We start from the raw sequence: 27,248 nt of genomic DNA, 5'->3' as shown, positions 1-27,248 counted from the left end.
GCAGTATCATGGAGGAACATACACGATCTGACCTTCCCAAACCTATAGCAAAGTGCCACAAAATCTGGCCCGAAACATTCAAAAGCAACACATGCACCGCGTGCGGAGAAGTCTCTCACATCATTCCCATGATATGGAATTACAAACAGAAATCTCAGCAATATAATACTCTAGCCTTCAGCCAAACGGAGTGGGAGCCGAAGCTGGCCCACACGAATCTCTCTGAGCAGCGCAAGTTGAGAGGCAGCCGAAGCCATTGGAATCCTGGACTAATTAACACCCATGCATTCGGTCAGCCAAAACGTTTATTCTCTATCTCTTTCTCTCTCTCTCTGTCCACTACGGTGTCTCTCGGCTCGAGATCAAACACGAGTTGCAGTCCAAAGGGGCCAATATTTCTGGAGCCCTCTATACGGCATCTTTCCGCTCAAGGTCAAACGCGATTAAATAGCCTGGACTTAATTATCTAGCTGCGTAACAGGCTGGAACTGCTATTTTACGACTGACATGTCTTTGTGGTTGATTTAGTTTTGGTAAGTAGGGTTTACGTCTCAAAGCAACCCGGCTATGAGAGAAAACCTGGTGGAGGACTCCGGAAATTTCGACCGCCTGGTGTCCTTTCAATACACCGTCACTGAAGGCTGTCTACATCTTGTGCCAGCACTTCAAGCATTTTTATAGATTCATCTTACTAAACCCGCGTCCTCAAAAACAGCCTTGCCCGTAGTAAATAGCCTTGCGGCTATTAAGAACGAGATTCACTCATTTCACTAGTCACTGTCTATCCGTATCTCAATCTCTCTTGTCTTTGTGCATTCTCCTCATTCGCTCACTGCGTAGTTCCGTCGGCGTGCCTGACTGTTGCCACATTACAATTGTTTGCGGAAGCCCTCTAAAACGAGTCCGCAATGACGGGGCCAACACTTTCCGTTCACCAATGAATGGCCCAGTCTCTCGTCCACGAATTGTAAGAACTAATCGCCGTCAAAATCTATGGGGTAACTCTCCAGCGCACGCAATCCCCTGGCTCATGCAGAAAACTTTGGAAAGTCAGCTCGGCACCTGAAATAGGAGGAAGCAGCTTCAGTAGCTCATTTGCACGTTAAACGAGCCTCATTTGCATCTTCTTCCCCCACTCTGCGGGTACACTGGCAACACTGAAGAGGCGTTAGCTGACCGGAGTCATGAGCAGTCTGTGATGAACCACTCTGTATCTCAACTCCAAAGTTGCTTTGTTTGCGATGCGGTTCGCGTCGCACTCCTGGGTTAAAACGAACCACTGCCCCTTCTGCCCGCTTCAAGCGCCAGAGTGTTTGTTTGTTTGTTTGCAGATTATATTCGAATTAATGCTTTATCGATCGAATCGAATGATCTATGGATCAGCCGACAGGATGATTCATTCATTCATAAATTTATTAATTCATTGCAGCGGCTACTCCGTCCGGGAGGAACATCAATGATAGCGCATTCTCAAATGCATTATTTACAATAATCGTCTTTATTCTTTTCTCCGGCCGTTCATTATATTTTGATCAGAGAGCTTGTTTTCGTGCTCTAAATTAAATATCAAGAATTGTACATTAATCTGCGCTTTCCATCGCGTATGCTTTCCATTTCAAGAAGGAGCCTAAACCGCTTATACATGTGAATTGTCAATTAATGCGGCTTTGGGCCTCACGGCTGCAGTTGGAAAATGGTGCACGATTAAGGCGGCTCCATGCTGGTCCATGTGCTATGATGCCACTGACATTAATCACAGAATATTCGGCACGTATTTTAGTGGCTACGGCTCGCGGATATGGATCTCGCAGTGTGCTCAACTTCATAGCAAAAAGGCGGTGGCTATCTCCATGACGTCTTGTGTTAGGGAAAAATTTCGGGACATTCGGTACTATTTTTTTAATAAATGGTGCAATTCTATAAACGCAGAAGAGAGCGGCGCTCGTAAATTTATAACATTTTCCAGATATTCGCGCCAAATTATTGAAAGAACAGGGCTTTATTGTATAAAAAGAAAGCGTACTACTTTTTTTAGAATATCACCCGAGGCTGAAAGGCGTGCGAAATCCCGCCAAATCACTGAGGTTGTTTTATGGGATTTAACGACCCAATGCAACTCAGGCTATGAGTGACGCGGTCGTGACGAGGATCTAAACTTTCGACCATCTGGAGCTCTGTGACGTGCACTGTCATCGCACAGCACCCGAGCGCCTTGCTTTTTCGCCTGCATCGAAACGCGGCCGCTGCGGCTGGGATTCGATCCCGCATCCTTAGACAGAGCACATCGAGCGCCGTGACCACAGCACCATCGCAGTGTGGGCGCAAGTAGCTGAAGTAGCAAGCAGTTTGAGTATTTTTCCTCCTCGTTAGAGACAGCGATAGTCTAAAAAATCAATCTTACAGCGCGCCTAAACATAAATGACACTTCTTTAAAGATTACAAAGAGGCACGCCGCCCCCTTCAGTGCGAGTCACACGCGCGGCTGTATCGTCCGCGGCATTCACCATAGAAGAGCAAGCCCAAACGAACGCTAGCCGAAATGGTACGAGTTCAGCACTAATCTTGTTTCGCCCAGCGATAAAGCACAGACTGTGCTGTATTTTTGGTGTCCGCGAAGCAAAACCGGATTCAATTAAGTTGGCGAGTCGTCTAGCCAAACATCACCGGGCACACGTAGGCGGCCCGGGAGCCTGTATTCAGCATGCGCAATCACTCTACACGCTGTATCTATACTAGTCTACATTTATACCACTGACTGTTACAAAACACTTGCCAAGTTCTGGCATGTACGCAATGACGTGGACGGGGTCGGTGAAACTCCGGTCAGATAGGCGCCGTTACCAGTGAACTAGCGAAGTTGCGACAGAGCAGTCATCGCCCTAACTTGCAGGAGGCATGCACTTTCCGGAAACTCTTAGGACGGCTTCATTTCGTTGTACCTATTTCCAAGCGGGCGGAGGAATAGACTTCCACCACAAATAGATATCACTTTGACATTTTGCTCACACAGATGGCGCCCTTTAAAAGGTGCCAGACCCAGACGGTGGTGCAAGATGAATTCGATGAACTGAAGTGGTATTGGCAGAATAAAGGAAAAATAGGACCGAAAACTCAAAGCCACGGCAAGGTATAAGTATAAGGTGTGCCAAACCCTACGTCATTTCCTTTGTTTTGCTTTTAACACTCTCGGGTTATGTGTTTTTTCACTCTGCATTTTCAAAATTCAGAGTTTAGAGAAATTTTCTTTGTACTACACTAAGCACCGCAGTCTATAACGTAGTAAAACCGGGGTACAAAATACGACACCATCGATCGCTAAGGCTATTCAAGCGCCGCTTAAATCGCGGTACAGATAACCTAGCTCGTGTAAAGCTCGTTCTGCAGAGCTTAGAGCCGCCTTTAGATAATCCATCAAAGAACACACATTTCCCATTGCGAAGGGCGTTTTTCCTGACAGGAAAAAAACAATTAGGAAAAAAAAGTATTACCCTCAGCGGAGCGTTACTATCATTCACGCATACGACGTATGCCACCCTTAGCGTTACGCGCAACCGTACAAATTTTCGACAGCAGATACCTTAATCTCATTTCGTGTGTTTTTTTTTTCTCTCCCTTCATAATGTTGTCATGTGCAACAAACAAGACGACCTCATGTAAACGTTCAAGGTCGTCCGGAACGAGCTGCTTTAAGGATACCATGCATTTCGAAGCTGCCGCCATTCTCGTTGCCGTCCAAAGAAGAGCTCATTGCTCAGTGGCAACGCCTTAAACACTTTCGAACCGCACGATAAAATTTGCTACCTGTTTAGGCCTGCAATTATTTGTCGAGACATGGCACCTCACGTACATTTCACAAATTTTATTTCCTAGGCAAACTTGGCTGCGCCCGCATATTCTAAATCGACAGCTACTTAATTGCTTAGTTAACATTAAGTGAACGGCGAAGCGTCGTGTGTGATGATCTATATTACCTCCCTGGGAAATTTCGCATGGTCACTTAAAACTAGCAGTGACTATAATTTTTAGTTAGTGAAAAAAATTGGGCAAGCCTAGATTCGTGGTGGACAAGAGCGCAACAGACAATGGATGGAAGCGGGTAAAGGAAAAAGACGAGAGGGAGGCTTGCGTCTTGTTAATCGTTTTCAGTCCATGTTATACTGAGACTCTGCTAACAATTGATACATAGCAGAAATTTCAGAGATGTCAAAAATCTACGTCATAGAAGCCGACCAAGCAAGGACTCCACATGTCATTTGTTATTTCACAAGCACTCTTCAGGCGACGTTGCACCGTACAGCACTGTTGTGCTGTTCTTGCTACGCGCTGTTTGATGATTGCGTTGAACTTTCCTGAAGGTGCTTTGTCGTTATATAGTCTCCTTGTGCGGGTTTGTCCCAGTGTGACTTTTTGTAAGCTGTTTTCAGGCCTGCTGCTTTGCCTTATGCTATTATTCCATGCCATTTCCGCATGCCGGCCAGGATCCTCATGTCCCATACCTTCTTCGTTGACAGAATCACTTATTCAAACATATCGCTACTAAGGACCAATGAAATCTAATCTCGCCCTTGCACCTGACAGCTGATGATCCTCATGTAAGCCACCGCATCCATCAATGTCCAGAATCCGCTTATGCCATCATCATCAAGTCCTTCAATCCATTTATGGTAAAACGTCCATTAGTTGCCCGCATGTCTCCCACGATCCGTAATGCCCCGCATGTCTCTTACGGTCAAAATTCTGACAACCCAGATGATATGTCTGAAACGCATTTTTTTCTTTTCAGATCATGTTCCTCTCTAACACCTTCCCGCTTGCGGCCGAATCAGAATCACACGGAAACGTCGTTTAATTTCTAATGATAAAACATTTCTTGCTCATAAAGGACGTATTCAGAACGCATTGGCAGGGTGTGTGGACACAGCCTGTCAACAAAACGTGTAAACACGAACTGTCAATAAACCATTTCATGTGTAAATAATTTAATACTGCTAAATTTGGTATCTAGTCTAACAGGAATGTGGCCGACTCGATGGTGAGCTCTGCGTTTAGATGGGCCATCCAAAAATTTCGTCCCCTGGATCGCCATAATTTTCACTCACGAGGACATATGTTATGTTGAGGCAGAAAAGGAAAGAAAAATAAAGAGCCTCGGCCCGTGCCACTTAGTATCGCTTCAAACAGCCTGCATACCGGGGGACTGGAAGGTCGGGAAGGTGATTCCGTTGCATAAGTCCGGAGATAAACATTCCCCACATAATTATCGACCAATCTCACTAACAAGCATTCCGTGTAAAATCATGGAGCATGTTATTTACTCTCACCTTGCATCATTCCTTGATTCTAATAATTTTTTTACTGACAGTCAACATGGGTTTCGAAAGTTGTTTTCTTGTGAAACGCAGCTTTTAACTTTCACGCATGATCTAAATTCATTCCTTGACAGGGGTTCCGTTGTCGACTGCATATTTCTTGATTTTTCAAAGGCTTTTGACAAGGTCTCTCATCAACTGCTTTTTCTGAAACTAAGTAAACTTAACCTTGACCCTAACGTTCTCAGGTGGCTGCATTCTTTTCTTACAGATCGTTCACAGTTTGTCACTGCTAATAACACATCATCCTTCACTTCTCCAGTTGGATCAGGCGTGCCACAAGGCTCTGTGCTAGGGCCTCTTCTTTTTCTTATATATATCAATGACTTACCTGATAACTTATGCTCAACACTAAATCTTTTCGCGGATGACTGTGTCATATACCGGGAAATTACCAGTGATTCTGACGTTGCTCTCCTTCAATCCGATATTAATCATGCCCTTGAATGGACTAACAGGTGGAACATGGAACTAAATATTAACAAATGCAAGTATATGCGTGTCTCTCGTCGTAACACTTTATTACCCTCATACCTTCTTAATAATAGTAGCCTTGAGTCTGTGCCTTGTTATAAATATTTAGGTGTATTTATTTCCCATAATCTTAACTGGAAGGCTCATATAGATCACATAACCAACAACGCTAATCGCATGCTAGGCTACATACGTCGTAACTTTAGTCTTTCCTCCAGTTCCGTAAAATTGCTCCTTTACAAATCGTTGGTTCGTAGTAAACTGGAGTATGCTTCATCCATCTGGGACCCTTATCAAGAGACACTAATCTATGAACTCGAATCTATTCAGAACCGTGCGGCCCGTTTCATTCTATCTAACTATCATCGTAATTCTAGTGTCACTGCTATGAAATCAAGCTTATCACTGCCACTACTGTCTCAACGTAGAAATATATTCCGCCTTTGTCTATTTCATAAGATCTACTATAATAACCCCATCCTTAAGAGAAAATTCATTACGCCTCCTTGCTACATGTCTGCTCGGATCGATCACCGTCATAAGGTTGGTATTCCTTCGTGCCAAACAAATCACTTCTACAACTCATTCATCCCCAGCACATCGGCACAATGGAATCGCCTTCCCCCATCGGTTGTTGAAGTGAGTGACCATTCTGCGTTTAAATCTGCTTTAGCTAATCTGATGTTAACATAGAACATTGAATTCTCCCACACTGCCATTTGTTTATTGTTTTTAGTTCATCTGCTGTTTTTATACACTTTTTTTCTCTTTTTGCCCCCGAATCGTGCTGCTGATTACGTGTATGATGGTATATTTCAGCAACTTTGTTTCCTGCCTGCTAGTAAAATTGTTTGTTTTGCTCACGTGGTATATTTTATGTGCTTATACAATTCGCTCATACGTCTATGTCAATAGCTAATAATTTGTGTTCTTATTTTGTTGTAACTTGCTTATGTGTTTCAACCATACTACTGTTCAAATTTGTTTTAATACTGATTGCTGTTCTTTTCCTTTTTTTTTTCTTTTATTGTACCCCAATCCCCTCTGTAATGCCCTCGGGCCCTGAGGGTACTGAAATAAATAAATAAATAAAATAAATAACGGGCTTGAATAGTAAAAAATTTGATGCATACACTAATTCGAGCTCGGCAAATTAAGCCGTGACCTCTAAATACGGACGCGCCACTACCCACATTTGGCCCCCTGAATCCCAGGTGATTCACCTCCTCATAACGTGGTCAAGGCCGATGTCTAGCCCTATTCTAGTGCGACCAACAGTCATGACCTTCAAATTCGGATGAGGCACCGCCAAAATTCGGCCTCCTTGGACCCCAAAACCTTACTTCATCCGAATTTGACAAATAGAAACGGCAGTCAAGCAACGGCACTGAGCAATGAAATGTTGAACCTTTAATGGAATAAAGAAAACAACTTTCAAATTTTTCGCATTTCTGCACGTACAGTCTGAAGTGCAACAAATATTTATTTTTTTTTCGTACATGTCAACGCTGTTGTTTAGGATAATGACATAATGGTGTGGCGTGATCCCCAATAGCTTAGAGCAAGTCCGTTCTGGAGCTACCGTCAGTGCGATTCATATTTTTTTTCCCCGATTCCACAACAGCAGAGCAGTCGCTTCTGTTCTATTTCCGGCCGTGCAGAAACTAACGTATTTTCATTTCTGTCGTGCATTCCTTCAAGGGACTGCTAACACAGCGGCTCTTCTAAGCGACCGAGAACACGCGCTTCTCATCCGAATCGCTCGACCGGAACTGCCCAGGCTCGCCGTCTAGCCTCTGCTACACGCAACCTGGCGAAGTGCGACGCGCACTGCCATGTCAACCGCTGCTCTTGCAGGGCACAAAAGGCGCACCGCCCAGACGTGGGAGCCAAGTGCAGGGGCGGCGGCGAATTCCGGGGCACAGAGCCCAGTTCGGACTTGCAGCCAAGGTTTATTTATACGGCGTTACGAGCGCACCGTTAGCCGAAGGGAAACGGCTAACGGTCTCGGCGAGCAGGAAAGAACGAGCTCTGCCACACGGGACGCGGTTGCAGTGCTGTCAAAATTGCTGCATTGAGCGGACGCTCTCTACACCTATTCTGGGCCCTGAATATTGCGATATTCTCAATCACAGAGCACCTGTGCCTCAATGATGGATCTCTGACAGCGGGGACGTGGTCTTCGCGTGATAAGGTGTTGTGTTATGCGTAAAAAAAAGTTCCATCGTACTACACCTTCTAACCTGGTACGCACAAATAAAACTGGCACACTATAGCACTGATTCCCACAAATTTACAAGTGATGATAAACCTAAGCTTCCGGCTACAATTAGTATCTGACCCCTTCTCGAAGCAAAATATCAAAACAGAACGCGCACTCCTTAACAAGCAACGAAAGCTGTAATACATCCCTCTCAAAAAAAAAAAAAAAAAAAAAAAAAACACCTACAGAACCACGTCAGGTATACGACACAATATTTTGTAGTTTTGTAAGAGCAACAAAGTTCTCTTTAGTTATGCAATAATATTTTATCTTTGTAATTTTTTCTGCAGTAATTTCCTGTAGCCTGCAGCATTTTTCTGTCGTTACTACACAACTCTGCTGCTACCACAGTAAATTCCGCAGAAATCGCAGATCCACGGTCAAAACCAGCACAGAAATTCCGTCGTGACAAAATAAAATGTCCTTTTGTTTTTTGTTTTTTTTTTTTTTGTTTTGTTTGTTTTTTTCACTGGGTTGATTTTCGGCGGGAGGAAACCTCCGCTCGCCCTTCCCGTGAAAGCCAGTACCTGAGACCAGAGCATATGCACACTAGTACCCGTTTAGCGCTTAAATGTTTTTTAAATTATTGTTTCCGGGAAAGGCCCTTCTTACAGCAAAGTAAAAAATGCACAAACCAGCGACTAGTTGCAACATTCCACCTCAAAACGGCGCATACAACAGGTAGCTCCGATAATGCATCACGGGAGAAGTCTCCCTCTTTGAATTAGACACGCTAATCTATCCGTGTCTCTCACAAACATACAAGCAACAGAAAGGAAATTAACGATTCGAGCCCGTCTAGGTAACCCCTATATTAGTCCCCCTTTCTCTTCACACCTGGAGAACCCTCTTTCCGGATCCAATCAGAAGCGTCAAAAACACGATGCGCTTCCCTAATATGAACTGTTCAACGTACAAAATACGCGAGCGACGAGAAACAGCGGTATTCCCGCACGTCAGAAGAAAAAATATTGCTATCGCAATAAAAGTTTTCGTGCGGCAATTCGGAAGCGCCGGGGGCAACGCCTCTTAATTTAGTACGCCGTTGTGCGACATTCGACACCACCTGGGGTGCGACCCGCAGTTGTTGCCAGACGAGTCGCTGCACTGGGTTAGCCTCTAGCGAGGCGCACGTTCGTTGCCAGCGGCAACCATTCTAGTGTTGGTTGTGCTGCGTGAGGTTCCCTTTAACGCAATTAGTTCGGAGGATAATAAATAATGAGGAGGCAGTGCGAAAAACGAACTAAGCAAGAACGCCGCTGAGCACGCAGTTCCCCTAGCTACCTACAGTGCGTTTCTGCTCTTAGGCCTTACGGCTCCGCCACGCTCCATAAAGCACGTGTTGATTGGATTCAGTCTAGAACAAGCACAAAGGCAAACAGTAAAGAGAACCAAGTAAAGGTGCTGTTTCAGTATGCGACAACGTTCGCCGGATGGGTTGCCTCCTTCACAACAAACAAGAGTACTAGTTACATGAAACGTTCGGCTTGGCCAGTTGTTTTATCGTAGAAAAGAATACGTTTAGCGGGAAACAACCAGGAAAGAACGAGGACGGAGTGTCCTGTCCTTCGAGAGAGTGTTCTGTCCGAGATAGAAACCGGCGTGGCTACTCCGCTACATCAGTGACGTTCGTTCGAGTATAGTCATCTTAATGGGAGAACTGGGAGTGACATGAAAGCGATAACTATTTGGCGCCTTCTATATGTGAAGCTTCTGTGTGATAACGCAGTACTGGCTATAAAGAGACAGCGCAAAAATAGCGAACCACCGGTTTGTAATGGCACTTCAGTGACAGGTTATTGCGAATTATATAGTAAAGATACCGCCTTAGAATAAGCGGCATTGGTCGTAGTGGCACTGCCCGTCCCCTGGCGGAAAAAATGGAGGAACAAAAAAAGGAACAGACGGTAGAAAATAGTGCTTTCGCATTTCCCCTGCATCCCTCTCACTCCTCCATTTTTTTTTTCTTCCAGTTCTCCACTGCTTCAGGGGAGAACGTCAGCAGGCAAACCATGCTCAAAATCGTTACAACGTCTAGGAGTCATTTGGTAATGCACCTTGGGGACAGACACTTCTTGACGCCTCCCCCGCCAAATTAACGCGTCCATGCCAGTCAAGGCAAACGGAAAGTGAAAAAAAAAAAGCGAGCAAAAGACAACATCAAAGCTACGACCTAAACGCTCTGCTGAGCACAGCGGCCGGACGAAGTGGCAGCGCGCTGCCTGATGTGTTCCGACCCAGAGATGCCCCCCAAACGGTCGCTGTTGAGCGAGAGCAAGCTATAAAAACAGACGGGCGTTGTGCCTTCAAGAATGAACCACAAAAATAAAATCAAGCCTGCGCAAAGAGAAGATTTCGCCCGAGATTGGAGAGGGGCGGGGTAGCGACAACGATGGGAAACCGAGTGGTTGGGGATGAGGTACTGGGGAAGGCGCCACACACCATGCTTCAAAGTACACACGACGACCGCACGACGCCGCGAAAAATATCCAGTGAGTGCCGTGCGCAAAAGGAGAGAAGAGTCGACGACGTTGATGTGCACTCCGTATCCCATAATTCCGTGAGCTGCGGCACTCCCATAAGAACGCATTCTACCCCCCGGGACAGAATGCGCACCTCTCCGTCGGGAGCGCCTCCCAGCGACCGCATCGTGCCTCACCAGCACACACGCACTGCACCCCTACCAACGGCAAAAAGCACCGGCAAGCTTTGCGGCGAACGTGCCCAGTGCCGTGTGCAAAAGAGACAGTTCCCGCGAGAATACCGCTAGTCCCAACGGAGCAAAAAGATATAGGGCGAGGAGGATAGGCCGAGAACGACGCGTGCGAAAGAGGACGAGGAGTATTGTAGCGTATTCAGAACAGCGAATTAACGTCGCAGCCTCAGCTGACGTCACGAACGATGGAACGACGGCCGGCCGACTGGCTTCACCGCTTTGCCGTGCTCTATATTTACGCGAGTTCCCTGCCAAATTTCGTTAGAGTGCCGAGAATATGCAGGTCAAGATGCCGGAGACCTCCCAGAGTTCCCATTCTGTTTCTACTATCTTTATTACCGCCTCTCCCATCCACAGTCGGAGGAGACCGAGCAGAAAAAGCAGCAGCAGCAGTTTGACTTCACGGAGACAAGCCTCGGAGCCGTAAAAAAAGGCATGCGGGGAGGTAAAATAGAACGCGCTCGAGAAACCATAATCAAACCGCCAAAAAGAAGGTGTTCTAACGGACGAGCGCTAAAACTCGGGTCGGTTTTTGGCACGTTGGGGCCAGTCCTGTTTTGTTATTTCTTGTCCTCTCTCGCTTTGTGCTTCACATGTGCAAAGAAAATGTTTGTCCGCCCGAAGACGCCGCCTAGCCTGCCACGTAGCGCCCGTGGCGCGACTAGTTCGCGCGTCGGCATTGAATAAACAGACCGGAAATAAAGCGGCCTGCGTCGGCAGCGTGGCTTCCGGGTCGCGTCATGTAAGCGGGAGCCAACATTCCTCGACCCGCTACCTCTACCGCACGCGTCGCGTACCGCAGATATCTCCAAACGTCCGGGTAACGCAGCGTGCCTTAACGCAATGGGAATGTGATACGAGTTCTCCCCGGTTTTGTTGATTACTGACCCCCCTCCCATCTAACAGGGATACTCCATCCTCACGTTCGTTCGCAGACGTCTGTGTAGTGAGGAGAATAGAATTAATTTCGATGAATTCCACTAGACAATGCGAGCAGCGCGTGCGCAACGTGCGGATTGGTTACGCAGAATAACTGAGCTGTTGCAAGGTCCGAGTCGGTCCTGTTGTCGCACTTTAACGATGAAACAGTTTGCCTCCACCTATTGTCAGCTTAACTTTGCATGAAGAGTGTGAACATGATGACAAGGAGCCCCCCCTCCTCCCCCCTCCCCCACCCACACACTAACACACACGTACTTTCATACAAAGTAAACACGTTTGATTCAAGTAAATGCCACGAAGGAAGAACGCCAGATATTGGAAGTCTTTTTGATGCATCTCTAAAGACAATCAGAAGGAACTCAACTGAATGTTATGTTATATGGATGTTACAAAAAAAAAAATGCTTGCCAGAAACGTATCCTTTCCATACAAAAATGCGTGTTCTCTGTAAACAAACTCACTTGACTTGTAGCCATCGTGACGCTTTCTTTTTTTTTTTTTTGTTCTTCATCATTCAAATTCAAATTAATACTACATTTTAAAAATTTCAAAACCGAAAAACCCTGCTTTCTGCCTTAGTCTCACACAACCGCCACTAACTATTTTAGCCAGAGCTACGAAACACGCAAAGTAAATACTCCTATATACGTATATGTGGAAACCAGAGGCTGTTCTACCCCCTGGCCCAGCTTGCTGATTTCTATTTGCGCTGTTTCACAGAGCCGAAGCAAAATAATAGCGGCAGCCCCGTAAGAAAGAGATCGTACGCGTGTGCCCAAATCTCTGTGGCGTTTGCCTTTTTGCTTGCGTCGAAAATACAACCTGCTTTTGATGCATTATCTTGAGAACCAAAGAAGCTAACGTGTTTAGTAAAATAACCTGTAACTCAGATAGAGAGCCTCCAGCCGGAATCGCAGAATGCGCAAGCACCGCCAGATCTATCCGAGTGCCGTCACTTTGCTCTTCCACATCTGAGTCGACGAGAGTCTAGGAATCGGAGGAGCATCGGGGAGCCTGAAAAGGAACACGTCTTTGCTTTCAAGCTGCCCTCCGCGACTCCGAGATTGGATTGTGTCTGAAGCGCGTTTTGACGTGGTTCGTGCATGTGCGAGAAGAAGAGTATTACCATAAAACTGTGCATGTTGACGCGCCGAGAAGCCGGTGGAAAGACGAACAAGGCTAATGGAAACGGACAGCCGTCTTATGATGTGCGTTGTCCGTAATGAGAAAAAAAAAGTATAGGAAAAGCGCTACTTCCTGAGGTTCCATAGCTCGAAGGACAGTTATAATAACTGATCCTTTTTGGGATGCGTCGGGAACGTTTTTCGGCGCTCCGGTTCTTGCGCTGTTTTTCTGTCTCTTTTTTCCATTTTTTAATCGATATCATTTTCCTTCTTTTTTTCCTGCCTTCTCCCTTTCTACGCAGAGGTCACGTCGGCCAACAAGATTTGTCGAACCGCGAGTGGTGAAAACAACCTAAGATTGCCGATGTCTCGATCCTTTAGTTAAAGCAAGAAAAGCACTCTTAGTCACATAAAAGCCGACCAATGAAATATGCTACCTTTACCGATTGCCGAGTGAAACGGAGCAACCAGTGACCGGAACCTGTCGTAAGTTTGCGGAAGTAGAACAAAAAAATATTTTTTCTTTCCGTATACCGGTACAATCGTGAAACATGATAAGGACGAAATAAAAAACTGCCGTTTGCAATCGACATTAAGAGCAGCCTAAAACAACAAAAGCCGCACTGCGCTAAAAATTTTAGGCATATAGGTGCGCCCAATTTTGTGGACTCATCCTGATAAAATATTACCCATATTTTCATAAATACGCACCGTGTCAGCCATACTTTTTCTAGTACTTTAAGCTCTCTTCCATGCGTTTTGTGACGCAAAAGAGAAAAAATAAACCTCTTCATATGGGGCTTTCATGACCATAAATGATTATTTACACAAGCGGACTCTTCGATCTCTTTAACTGATCCCTCCCGGATAAGCCTGGTTAATATCTCACCTCTTCATCAGTCCAGCAGCATGCAGTCACTGCCCTGCTGGGCGCCCATGGTTCCAGCAACCAGATATATGAATAATACATATTCCCCACCTCCCCCCCCCCCCCCCCCACACACACACAGAAATGATGAGCAACCTCCTTAACTAAACCGTTACGGAACCAGGCACTTTGGACAGTATCATCTTTGTAAAATAAACCAATCACTTCAAAGTCTTTAACATAAAGCTATTCCACTCGGTACCAATAATACATTAGGTGTAAGGTAACCTCGAAGCTGGACTAATGACATTCATGGGCGGCCTCCTATCTCATTTCCCAGTTTCGTTTTTATACGGGTATAGTCATAAGAAAGATTTTATTTAGAGACAAGCGTCTCTATAGCGATAGCACGTCACATCCGGAGATTATTTCGCACTTCGGACAGTTCCGAAAAACGTTATGTAGGCGTGAATGAGCTATGTCAGAAGTCTGAACTTCCTTTTCAGTTTCCCCACAGAACGTGAAGGCGCCATCGCCACTCGAGTGTGACAAGTGGATAGTTAGTTAGTTATATGGATTATATGAAGTTTTATGGCGCATAAGCAACTGCGGCTATCATGCGCTAAGCGCAAGGTTAGGCGATCAAGTGGCTATTGTAACGTTGCTCATATTTGGTTTAAAACATTGGCTTCCTTTAAAAATCTGTAAACACGTAAAAAATCAATAAGTGCTTCTTGGCCTAAAAGCAACGCGGGATGAAATAGAATGTGTTCTTTGTAAAATACAGTAAAATATTTTTTTCCTGTGCTCCTCGAGTTTTGAGCATGACATTAAAATATGATTTACTGTTAGCTCATGTCCACACATTTCACATACAGGTTTATCTTTTTTTCATTAGCAGGAAGTTATGGGTGATGTGTGCATGACCTATGCGCAGACGACATAAAATTACCTCAATGAATCGTTTCTGATGTTGACATGATTGCCATTCTCCTAATATGGGCTTTATGGAGTGAAGCTTGTTCCCTGCTTCACTTTCCCAAGCAGCCTGCCATTTAGCTCGTAATTTCTCCCGCACTAACTTCATGCAATCTCTGTGTGGCATGTTGATTTGCTTTATTTGTAAATTTTTCGCACTTGCCGCACAAAAGGCACGAGGAATTAGAAAGGAGAAGGAAAAAAAAAGCCTCAGATGCTTCACACGCACTCTCCCCTTTTTTCGCACTCCACTCAGCCGCAGTAGTCAGTGGGCTGTAGCTGCTCTGCCCACACAGCTTCGAATAATTGCCTCAGTTCACTCATTCGCCGCCTTGGCGAGAGCTCTTAAGACGGCCCAGGCAGAAGCCAAGGTCGAAGCTGGAAGACGCTACCGAGACTCTGCTCTGGACCCGCGAGATAAATGGAGGATGACAGCACTATTACACATGCATAACGGCCAGCACACACTCAGCAGGCAGGCTGGCAGTGCCGGCAGCGGACGTAAGGCGAGAGTTCTCTCGTATTATCTCGCCACCGATCGAGTGTTGAGAGCACAGCGGTGGGCGCTCGGCCAGCCTAGCTGACGGAGAACACGCCTCCAACTGCTCGCTTTCATTACAGAAAGCCCGCACGTGCTGTAGCTCCACCTGGTGAAATTCAAACACACACTAACTGGGGCGGACAGCGCTGGCAAGCGCGATTAACTACACGGCCAACTTCGCAGCTTTCTGCGAACACCTCTGTAAAAAACTGCGTGTTTCCTCGTAACAGTATACAGCGCCCTAAAGCATGCAACGGCATGCGAACGTGGCGGCACAATGAAGCTGGCAGAGGTGGCGAGGGAAGGGCGGGAAAGAGAAACAATGAACACACCGCTATGTGGAAGAAACTTCATGCAAGGCTGAAAACGCGACTGATGCTGACCAGGCTCTAAGAGGGTCCTACTTTCCGCGATCGAATACGGAATTTTCGATTGATCAGCTAAATCGAAATTGGCAACGTCGACACCGTATACGAACTCCACATAGGAAATCTTGGGGACGCTCCCTTTTACCGCATAAAGTGTTGATGAGAGGCGACCCTCCTTAATACAAAGGGGGCCCATAATTTATGATCTGCAAAAGCTTGTGTTTCCTTCGGCCAGTCTGTTCGTCTGTGCAATAAACGGAAACCTTCTGTGGTATCCAATGTGCATCAAACGCAGTTTGTCGTTTAGGCTACATTAAATGCCATTTAGGCACCAAGCCTCATGATCGCGTACTCTCGCCTGCCCACAGAGAAATCGAGCGCCCGAGGTATCCAATTGTGTTACTAAAAGTTGCGGCCTCCACATAATATTTTCAGCCCCTTTATACGGAACATACAAAGAACGTCTCGCAAACACATTTCAATCCACAACACCTAATGACATATCATCTAAAAGATCCTAAGAAAAACATCTGGGCTTAGGTATTACACTGTAGTAATCTTCGTGAGACATAACTGGACAAGCGAAATCCCCCCGGATCCCCGGATGCTGTACCTGCATCCTCGGGTCCAGCAGTCGATTGCCCTAACAGTTGCTCCACCGCGGAGGGTAGCTACCATTGCTTGCGGAGCTTTTATTTTTATTTCATTCTACTCTTTGTCGACGTTTTACAAAGAAAGTCACTCCAACAACACGCCAAAATTATAGTGCTCGTGTCTTTAAGTGCAAGACGCATCGACCTTAAGTTACGAATATCATTGTTACGCACTTGCCATTATGACAGTTCAGTTCAGTCGTTCAGTCGTGTCCGACTCTTCGTGACCCTATGGACCATGTCACGCCACGCTTTCCGGTCTTTCACCATCTTCCTAACATCACATAACTTCATCTGCAGTGCCTCGAGGATGCCATCTAACCATCGCGTTCGCTGCCTACCCATTCTACGGCGACCCTCAACCTTTCCCAACATCAAATCTTTCTCCAGCGACTCCTCTCTTCTCATCAGATGACCAAAGTAGCGGAGCTTTAACTTTATAATCTGACCCTCCAATGAGCAGTCAGGGTTTATGGTCGACAATATGGACTGATTTGATCTTCTGGCAGTCCAAGGAACTCTCAAGAGTCTTCGCCAGCACCACAATTCAAATGCGTCAATTCTTTGGCGGTCAGCCTTTTTCACAGTCCAACTCTCGCATCCATACATCCCAACTGGAAAGACACTATACGACTAAAGTAACCCCATCGCTACAGTTCTCACATCTGTTTTTGTGTGTTGCCTAAGGGAGCCCAATACGAACGACGCTGCAGGTACGTGGTGAATTCAACATCAGTCTAGCAAGCTGATCAGGTCGTACAACATTTTTTTTTTCGTTAAGAGAGACACGGTACAGCTACTACGACACAAACGAACAAGACATGAAGAGCGACCTGCACAGATCCGAATTTGCACGAAAAAGGAAACGCCAGCGCCGAGTGGAGTAGCACGCGATAGCGCATATGCATTCAGATAAGCTTCCTGGTTGCTGGGTACGATAGATAACAACTTTCAAATCCACCCTGGAACTGATCCGCCAACCTGCGGATCCGGAAGAGCATGCGAGCCACGATGTTCTGCAACCACCACTGCAGGGTGCGTCGATCGGTGCTCGAGACGTGCGTCGTGATGCCCTGTGTTTTGCTGTCGATAAGAAGCTCTCGTTGCGGATGGTATTCAGTCGCACGTGCGTAGAAGATGGAGGGAAGCGGAATGCAGAGAAAATGACTGACTTCCGCCTCATGTCGGCGTTTTAAAGTGTTTGCGACCTGAAACGAAAAGATACTACCGGTAATCTAGACGAATCATTGCTTTGGAAGGCCACAATGGGGCAACTTGTGAAGGAAAAATTTGCACCCCCCCCCCCCTCCCTCCTACCCCGCTCTCCGTTCTGCTAATCTGCACGCAGCGGACATCATCCAACAACAGTAAAGAGGCTGGTTTTTCGTTTTTCTGCGCGAACAAGGGCGTCTGGCACGCAGCTGTTAAAAAGCACTGCAAGACCGTATTTTTCGTAGGTAATCGCGGGGGCTACGGTTCAACTTCCACCATTTGATGCTGCGGCTCAGACGTGTCGCCGCATGTGCAACTCAAACTGCAGCGCACCAATCCCATAGCCACCGAAACTTTGTATCGAGTAAGTATCATGTAAAAAAAAAAAAATTACTAGGGTTTAACCATGCTGAACCGAATATTGAGCGAAAGCATTAGCTGCGGGTGACCGAGCTTTATTCTTCTTCTGTTAGGCGCAGCGCCGGCTCGGGGACCACGGACGCGGCACACAGGAACGAGCGGTTAGACCTGGCGTAGTATTGGTTTCGCGCTAAAAGAGGGTTAAAACAAATAAGACGTAAAAAGCCCTTTCTTTCACAATATAATCAGTTTGATAGAAATAACCGCTGCCAATTTCTTTAGAGAATGAAGTTTCACCTGCTCAACTAATGTCATATGGAGCGCCCAACGCAGCACTTTAGGGTGCTATCGCTTCAGAATTGACAAATTATATTGTGTGATTAGAGCCGGCTGTAATATGTATTGTCTATGTGCATGATGAGAGTCCATTTTTCGTAGAAACTGCATGCAATCGATCAATCACGAAAATAAAGTTTGGTTTGGTTTGGTGTGGTGTGGGGTTTAACGTCCCAAAGCAACTCATGCTATGAGAGACGCCGTACTGGAGGACTCTGGAAATTTCGACAACCTGTATTAATGAGGTTGGAGCTTCTAAAACAGATAAATCCTAAATGCATCCAAAAACTCCAGAGGTTACCTTTCGAGCTAAGGGTAAAAATATAATGTAAAATATTGCACTTAACATGAATGACAAGCCTAGCTGTCATAGCAGTTAAGAACACTAGATGTTATCTTCTCGGAGCGCGTTTTAGGGCTGTATTATGTGCCAGTAAACGCAACGTTTCTTATTTACATTTTATTGTTTTTTGCAACAACTGAGCTGCCCCTTCACTAATATTACTAAAATGCGGAGTGTTCAAAATAAAATAAAGAGTTATTTAAAAATATATACATTCACATCGTTCTGTGAATTTAATGCGATGCGGAGATATGTATTTATTAGTGTAGGTAATTTATCTTGATTTTACAGTAAATATAAAATTAGTCAAACAATTCTCGAATAATACAACAAACCTGAGCTTAATGATTGGGATGGCATAGCCGCACAAATTCCTTTTCGGCCCTTTTGTTGTGCCTACATGAGGCAAACTACGCACAATCGCCACGAATAAACGATGAAGAAAAAATGTGCACACATCTCTTTTCAGTGCCCACAGCAATAAAGACCATGAATGCTCGCTTGTGCACAGGAAACAAAGGTTATGCGGCATAACTCACAACTACCAGCTGAATACGTTTCACGCCAAAGACGTCACTATAGAAAGCCACAAGTTTACAGGGCTAAAAAAAAATCTCCTTTTGTAGTCTTTCACGTTTATGCTATGCTTTTCAAGTTCGTATATATATATTCATTTTTTTTCATGCAGAAGGCACGCACGTAATCTGGTCCTTTCGTACTTGTTTTCATCAATACGGCGATATCGGCACCTTTTTCCATCGAACAGGCTGCACACGCAATCGCGTAACAAAGCTTCATCACTAGGAGGTTAGATATTTCGAACCGAATATCAAGACATCATTGCCCAATCTCGCGCGATGACTCTTTCCAGCCCGCCATTTACCCCAATCTTCCCAGCAAGCGACATAGGGTATCGCTATGGAAGGTACCACATATGCTGAGTCGTTTATAGGTTCATATTTTTTCAAAACTGCGCGAATGCAACAAGGATAGAGCGAGAAACACAGGAACAAACAAGCGCAGATGTGCGTGTTATGTGTTCTTGTGTTCATCGCTCTGTCCGTGTTTTATTCGCGCAGTTTTGGAAAATAAGTAATTTACACCAACTAGCCCACCAGAAGACAAATCTGGGTTCATATTTGTCTGAATATTGATGTCATGAATGTGATCTGTTGAGCGTGTTTTAAACGAAATCATTTTCTAAGACCCTCCATGGTGTTGTTGGCTCTTGAGAAGTTCTATGCCACCTAGTGTCCAAGGCATCGCCCGTCCTTGCCTGTAGTGACTGACACTAAAAATTTCGTAGTCAAACTGGCTTAGTGGACTTTCGACCTGTCGCCATCTCCTAAACATTACTCAAGGTTTAATCGAGACGAAATGTAAATGTTAGATCCGAAGTTTCTTGAAGAGATTACACTCACAGTGCCATGTTCACGCCTCTAAACTAAAAATAAATGTCCAATCATTTCTTCAGTTTTCACTATCGAGTCGAGAAACTACGGTGCCCTTCTAACTGCCGGTCACATTCAATATGTTTATACTTTCGTAACTCATACAATGCATGCTTCGTGAACGTGAAAACAGTGAAACCATCACTGCTTTTCCTGGAAGGAGCATCCGGATTAAGTACCACTGGTGCCTATCTTGTCCAGCTAATTGAACAAACCTTGTGTCACTTGGGAAGGTATACGCCTGAGGCTTGCGAGATAAGACTCAGCTCTCCATAGAAGACAAACACCGTTGCCGTAGAGCAGCGGCCTTCTAGAACTGGGCTGACCGCCTGTTCCCGGACCGAACATCGATCGGTCACGGTCCCACCGTGTTTGCTTATTTTCCGTTCTGCCGCGCCATGCTCTCTGGGGGGGTCACAAGAGTCCACTAACCGGCAGCACTGGTCAGCTTCGCCGCAAAAAAAAAAGAAAAAAAAAGCACGAAGCTCGGCATGAAAACGCAGCCGGTAAAACGAGAGGTGAATTTATGCTGCACCCCAGGGAATGGGCGGCCATGGAAAAAGAGGATTCCCGCCACGGTCAGAATCCCGGCGCTCACCTTAGAGAGACAACATCCACAGGTCACTTCCACAAGGGCCCTGGTATAGATGCGCTGGACAGACACTCATCGAACACACCGCACAAGCTTCTCCACAGTTGGCGAGGCGACGGTTGACGCCCGTCAGTGCGTCTCCATGTTCAGCCAACCAGCATCGCACACGGGTGACAGCCCCAGGAAAAAACAAATCCTCCGATAGTTTTTCCTAACGGCGATGTATGCGGACTTCAGTTGCTTTGGGCAAGGGATGCTCACGGGAGGATTAAAAACCTTATACCGACTGAGCGAGGGGAACAGGCGCGAACTGTTTTGCGCAGAGGTAAACACACCGACTTCAGAACCGAGTGCGCACTAATGACGCTGCGTCACAAGGTGACGCACCGCTGGCCGTGACGAGCGCCCTGGAACACGTACACGCAGGCAACGGCGACGACAGTTGCGGAGCGCTGTGGTTTCTTCCTTTCTGGGTGAGCGGTCGCTGGAGAAGTGAGAAGACGCGTAAACACGACTGCGAAGCACGCACATACACACACAGAGAGAAAGAGGGGGGGAGGGGGGGGGGGGGGCTAGCCAACGTGGCGTATAAACAGCCCAGACCTCTGGCTATAGCGTCGGAAACAAATCCCACGCGCACTTTCGGGCGAAGGCTGCTCGCCGTCTGCCCGCTTGGAACGCCCGATATGGCCAGCGTCCGGCTCGTCGCGCCGGCAGAGTGGAGGCGTTCGCAGGGGGACCGACCGGACGTCCTGTGGCCACGGAGGCCGTCCCCTCCCTTCCAGCAGTGGGATCGGGGGAAACCACCGCAACGGAGCGATCCCAGAGTCACACGGCGCGGATTTCACACTAAAGCAAGAGGGGACTGAACGCGTGACACCGGACCGAGCAGAAGCGACTTGGTGCTGCCGCCAGCGAGACGTCCACTCTCCTCCGCCGCCGCGGGGAGAAAAACGCGGTCGAAACCAGCGTAGACGGGCGAAACGACCTTATACGTGCCGCGACTGAAATGCGGCGCGCCGCACGCGTCTGCTCCTGCCCGTGCCCGGCAAAGTCAAAACTAACGCCGTTGCCATGGCGAAAAGAAGAAATGCACGAGCAGAACAAAAAAAGAAAGGACGCGCTGGGCGGCTCGCAGCCGGCAATTCCGGTTCGGCACGGCGCCCGACCATCGTTTATTATACGACGACGACGCAGGAACCGCCGTCGCGTGGATCAAGCGAAGCCTGCGCGACTCAGTAGTAGAGCAGCAGCGCGTGCAGGAGCTGCTCCTCTGCGCGCGCGCGAGCTCGCACGCCTATGACTCACGCCGGAGACTCGCTTCGTTCGCGCCGCCGCAGCTGTCCCCGCAGAACCGGCAGCAAAGCGCTTTCAGCTGTCGTCCCAAAGGAAAGGCTAGTCACGCGGCACGCACTAATCACGTCCAGCTGGTTGGTCGGCGTTGAATCGGTCCTCCACGCTTACTGCAGCCGTTTTGAGGAACCCTCACCGTTGCCCCGCCCTCTATCCCGTAGAACATAGACGCCTCTCAAAAAATGCCCCGCTTTCTGACCATTGGTTTTAAATTCGCCCGATATCTTCACGCATGTCAACCCGGGCAAATCCTAGGAAAGCCAACAAAAAACAGTGGCGCAATATAGCGATGCTCATGACGATCCACGCCGAATTCTATGAAAAAAAAAAAAAGAAAACTGCTCATTTTTATAAAGTCGCAACCTACCGTCTTATGTAAAAACCAGCCGATATTAATCTCTGCATGACGAAGTCGCATCAACGCGCCTGCGTGCCCTGGAATTAGCGTCTCTGATGCAGACGTCCTGGTAAGCTCGATCCACTTTTCTAAACGTGCTTCCAAAGTTAGCCACTCCTGCCGACGGCCTCAGACAGACAGATGGGCCCGTTCGAAACACACGTACTCATTAACATACAGTTGTGACATATGACACGAGCAACAAAGATAAAAATTCTCGCTTTATCCATTCCGTTCCAGTGGTTCCAGTGGACTCGATCATCGCCACCGAGATCTTGGCAAGGCCTGCGCTCGCCAGCAGCCTACGTCACGACAGGCGGATGGCGATAAAGTACCAGCAAATGAAAGTGCGAGCGCGAATCTGTGTCGAGTCACATGATGTCATCTCGCCCTTTTACCCAAGCCTGTACGCGCAGATTCAGTGGCTGATCCTTTATCGCTCATCGGCTTGTCATGACGTTCGCTGATGGGAGAGAAGGTGATGCAAAGGCCTTGTTAAAATCTCGGTGGTGTCGACTCGATTCCCATTTCAAAAGTACTACCCAAATATTTCAGCCGAATACTTGCACAGATCATTTCAGCGAACTGCTTGCATTAAAATTTTACCCCAAGTAGCATTCAGGGGTCCTAAAACTCTAAATTCAAGCATTTTCGCTATCCCCGTAATTGTGATCCCGCTCCTGAACAAACTGCACTGTTTTAGATAAATATGACTGTCGCAACCCGATGTTTCTTCTTAACGTCAAATTCTGCCAAACAGTTATATGATGACATCAGCGAGCCACATCTCACTCAAAGCGTAGCACTAAGGGCGCCACTCCACGCTTTATTATCCTTAGACCCAGGTGCTTTACATACGTACTATGCTCTCTTATTGCGCTTTGTTAGCTGTCCATCCATTTTTTAAGTTGTTTCGTTTTTTTAACTAAATGAACGCCTTGACATTTGTTTCTCGCCCTTTGCTTAATGTTCTACACCTTTCACGTGTTTCGTTAAGAATCTATTTCGCTTTACTCAAAGGAACACACTTTTTATCTTTCCTCGAAAAACAGGTGAGAACGCGCTTTCTTGCTTCCATCAACCTTGAACTTTTCTTGCGAGCTAGCTCTTGCGCAGGATAACGCGTGAAATGTTTATGAGCTTCGCTACCGATTACAACGCATATGTCGGCGAAGTAAACACGAGTGCCCTTATTTACACGTGCTCAGTACTTCCCTCTTCCTAATTCCTACATTCCTCTTAAGCTTAAAGGCGTTCGAATACTAAGCAGGAGTTCGAATCCGGCAGCGGCAGGCGCGCTTCTATACAGGCAAAAAACCTAGATGGAAGCTCAAGCTTTGCCTTAGGAGTAAACGCGATAGGGAATAGCGAATTAAACAGTTTTTCATCCCACGAATCTTCGGAACTGAGAAAGTAGCACAGAGTTTAGCAAAGTGTTAACGTGTCTAGTTGGTTTCGTTTGTGGTTTGTGAGGAAACTGCTCGTGGCGCATGATAGCCTTACTTGCGCATGCGCCGTAAAATTCAACACAATTCACAACACATCTTGGATGGAAACTCACACTTAAAATGAATGATATAGAATTACAGGTACATAGGCCTTTGGTTGGAATCCTTATTGCCAATTACCTTTAAATCTGACTAGCAGATGGCTGCTAAGTGCACATTGAAATGGTACACCATGCTGTACGCTAAAAAAAGAAAAACAAAAAAAGAAAAAACGGTTGCGTGGCAATGCTGACATAAACTCCCGTGCGTATTTTTTCCGACACGTTTTTCTCCATGCTAGTTTACGGCTATGCGTTTTCGACCTAAAGCTGGAAAAGCTATCGTGTAAAACGTTACTGAAGCCCTGTGCTGGCGTTCCAGACCACCGGGATTATGCAATGCTCTCGAGGTGAGGCGAAAACAGTCCGAAAGCAATCTGAAAGCCCCGCTTCTTGTTATCTCACATATCCGCAAACAAAAGCGTGTATAATGGGTCGATTTAAGACTGATTTGTGATTACACATCGTTCCGCAATTCAGCCCCGCAATATCCAAATTAGTCCGAAGTCCCCCGTACAGCACCTTTTGTCATTTTGTTTTCATTCCCACACTGCTTACTTGATCCGAGCCTGGTTTTGGTGTACGGCGATAAATGAGATAAGTGCGCTTCACTTTATCAAAAGGAATTTATTTTTTGATGTAAAGATACCAGGCGCTCATCATGTACTGTAAGCATTGCTAACGAAACTGCTTGAAACAAAAGTTGTAGACGTTCAATTATGATTTAACCAAGTTCCATGACAAACTATCAGCCGCGGTCACAGTCACTGCTGCCGCTTCTACCTTGGCTCTCTTTCGCACTAAATAAGTTTCTCACCAATGATCCAGTCTGGCTTCTCGTTGTTCGATTGTATTGGCAGCCTGTCTGACACGGCTGAAGTATCTGTCTTTAGCAAGGGTGGCTCCCTCTATGCCACACCTCTCCTATTTGTTACGCTGCCTGGTATATTGATCCCATACTAGTTCATTTCCTTTTAGCAAAAAAAGGAGGGGCCAGAACTAAAAGCTGTAGAAACAGCTTGACGAGGTCTTGGCGCCCATACAACGTTAGCAGAGCAGTAGACAGGAGAAAAACTCAGTTCGCATGTTTTACCTAAATAGGTTTATACAAATAAAGAACGGGTAAAACTATGTATTGTTCCTTCTGTACAAACGAACGAACGTTATAAAATGCAGCACAAAGATACAAGGAAAGAAGTGGGAAAGCAGTCCTGATACAGAAAACAATGATGGAAAAAAAATAAAGATTACAAAGTTATAACAGCTCTCCTCGGCAATAGAGGCTGACATCGTGGTACGATACGCAAACTGGATAAAATCCGGCAAAATGTAGTTTATTCAAAAATGTGGGTACAGTATAATGCAGTGACTGTGTATATGCGTATGTGCGAGGTACTGGAACAAAGTATATTTCTTTATGTCGAGTTTGTCTGCTTCCAGGATTTTTTTTTTTTTTATGTATGCAAGGGAAATTATACAACTGCTATTTGATTTTATGTTAGATTAATAAGTCAGTGTAAGTCTGTAATCAAATAACTGGAGCACCGAAAGTAGATCATGCTTCGAAAAAAGCTCTTTGGTGGGATGGAAATTTACACCAGCGATATACCGGACGGCTCTTTTTTGTAACACATGTATTCTTGATAAACTAGTTACTCCTGCGGTACACCAAACTAGGCTACAGTACTGGAAAAGGGATAACACGAGATCATTATATAATAGCACCTTGCTTTTAGGAGGTAGAAATCTTATTCGAGTCATGAAGCCAAACGCTGATGACACTTTCGATTGGAAAATACCACTCCGAGTACATAGACCGAATCTACAAGTTCAGTTTGTTCGATTCCTACTCACATGTTAATTGCTACCTGATAAATGTTTTCGTTCCGGTAAGTAACACGCAGCTTTTGTTTTGCTCGGGTTAATTTTCAAGCAATTTGCTTTGACCCAGCTATACAAGTAAAAGCGCTATTTGCTCGTTCTTCAATGTCGATTTCCGTGATCCCGGAAAAGAAGATAGTGGTGTCATCTGCATAGGAGTTAAAAAATACGCCCCGTGTATAGTGTGCAATATCATTAATATAAATGAGAAATTAAAGCAGCCCGAGTGTGCTTCCCTGTGGAACGCCAGTGTAAATAGTTTCCAGAGAAGATTTAACATTATTAATTCCTATGTACTGCTTTCGATTTGTAAAGTACGACTTAAGTAGTACGTGGGGTGTTCCGCGGACGCCATATCTATATAATTTTGAAACAAGGATGTTATGATTTACCAGGTCAAATGCTTTTGAGAAATCTATGCATATCCATAGTACTATATGTTTCTTACCAAATGCTTGTATGATAATTTCTTTTTGCGTTAAAATGGCTGTTTCTGTTGATCGATGCTTCCTAAAAGCATGCTGATAGTCCAAGGGAAAGTTTTGTCGAGAAAAATATCACGTAATTCTAATGCGCAATATATTTTCTATGCCTTTAGAAAATACCGGCAGCAACGGTCACGGACCTTGTTCGCGGACCTTGCCCGCACTCGGCCAGATGGCTTATGTGTACGGCAAGTTTACCTAAATTAAATGAAACGGCAGCGCAGATGAAACTTCATAAACGCGACGATATTTACTCCACGCCGCAATGGTGTGCCGCCGTTGGATCCCAATGAAGACAATGGTGTTTCTTGAACAGGGAGAGAGCTCAAGGTAAAATGTTTGGAGCCAGATCACCTTGAGGTTTGACATGAGAGAACTACAAAGTACGTCATTTTTAGTTATGCGTTAATTTGGGGGACATCTTGCTCGACTAAGCGGCGCCTATTATCTTGTGTTTGTTTTTTTTCTAGCAAGCTTCCGCACATTTATTCTTTACATCAATAATTCTCATATTTTACGATGTCCCGTACATGATCCGACTGGGATGGCGCCACATATTTTACGCACACGTAAGTAAAATCAGCCGCAATTGTTTTCCCCGTTTCCTCGCTCTAGAAAAAGCAAACCCAATACACTCTCACGTCCGCTTACGATCCGTCTGCCATAAGGCAAGCCATATGGTTGGTAAGCACACTCGAATTGATAACGCTGCATAGAGACGAAAGCGGGGCCCAAAGCACAATACGCGGTGGACTAACCAATATATCAACGCCCAAGACGGGCATAATTCATCTGTCCCGCTCGAGATGCCACGGGGGCAGACACTCTCACACATGCGCACACAGGCCTGCATAGCGAGAAAGACAGGCCGGACAGCATCAGCATCCGAGTTAGTAAAGGCAATATGCAGCGCATGTCCGTTGGAAATGTACACATTGGGCCGGAAATAATACACCGCCTGTGCGCGTAAAGAAAGAATTGAAGAGGAGCGCTTGT

General features: G+C 46.0%; 1 protein-coding gene across 3 annotated transcripts in view; it reads right to left on the bottom strand.

Annotated features, from left to right (window-relative positions):
• The window catches only part of Lmpt (four and a half LIM domains protein limpet), a 310,360-nt gene that overhangs the window by 46,209 nt on the left and 236,903 nt on the right, over positions 1–27,248 (bottom strand). Inside the window, exon 1 of one of the 3 annotated variants that reach the window (XM_084602647.1) lies at positions 20,597–21,109. The exons of the other annotated variants lie outside the window; for them this stretch is intronic. The gene's annotated coding sequence lies outside the window, so the exon portion shown is untranslated. Of the gene's footprint in view, positions 1–20,596; positions 21,110–27,248 lie in introns of those variants that run through there. 3 annotated transcript variants of the gene reach the window in all.

This window comes from Amblyomma maculatum, chromosome 1 (genome assembly GCF_055883805.1).
Source record: "Amblyomma maculatum isolate TAMU_Amacu chromosome 1, ASM5588380v1, whole genome shotgun sequence".
NCBI classification, from domain to species: Eukaryota; Metazoa; Arthropoda; class Arachnida; order Ixodida; family Ixodidae; genus Amblyomma; species Amblyomma maculatum.
This window is presented reverse-complemented; position numbering and strand designations above follow the sequence as displayed.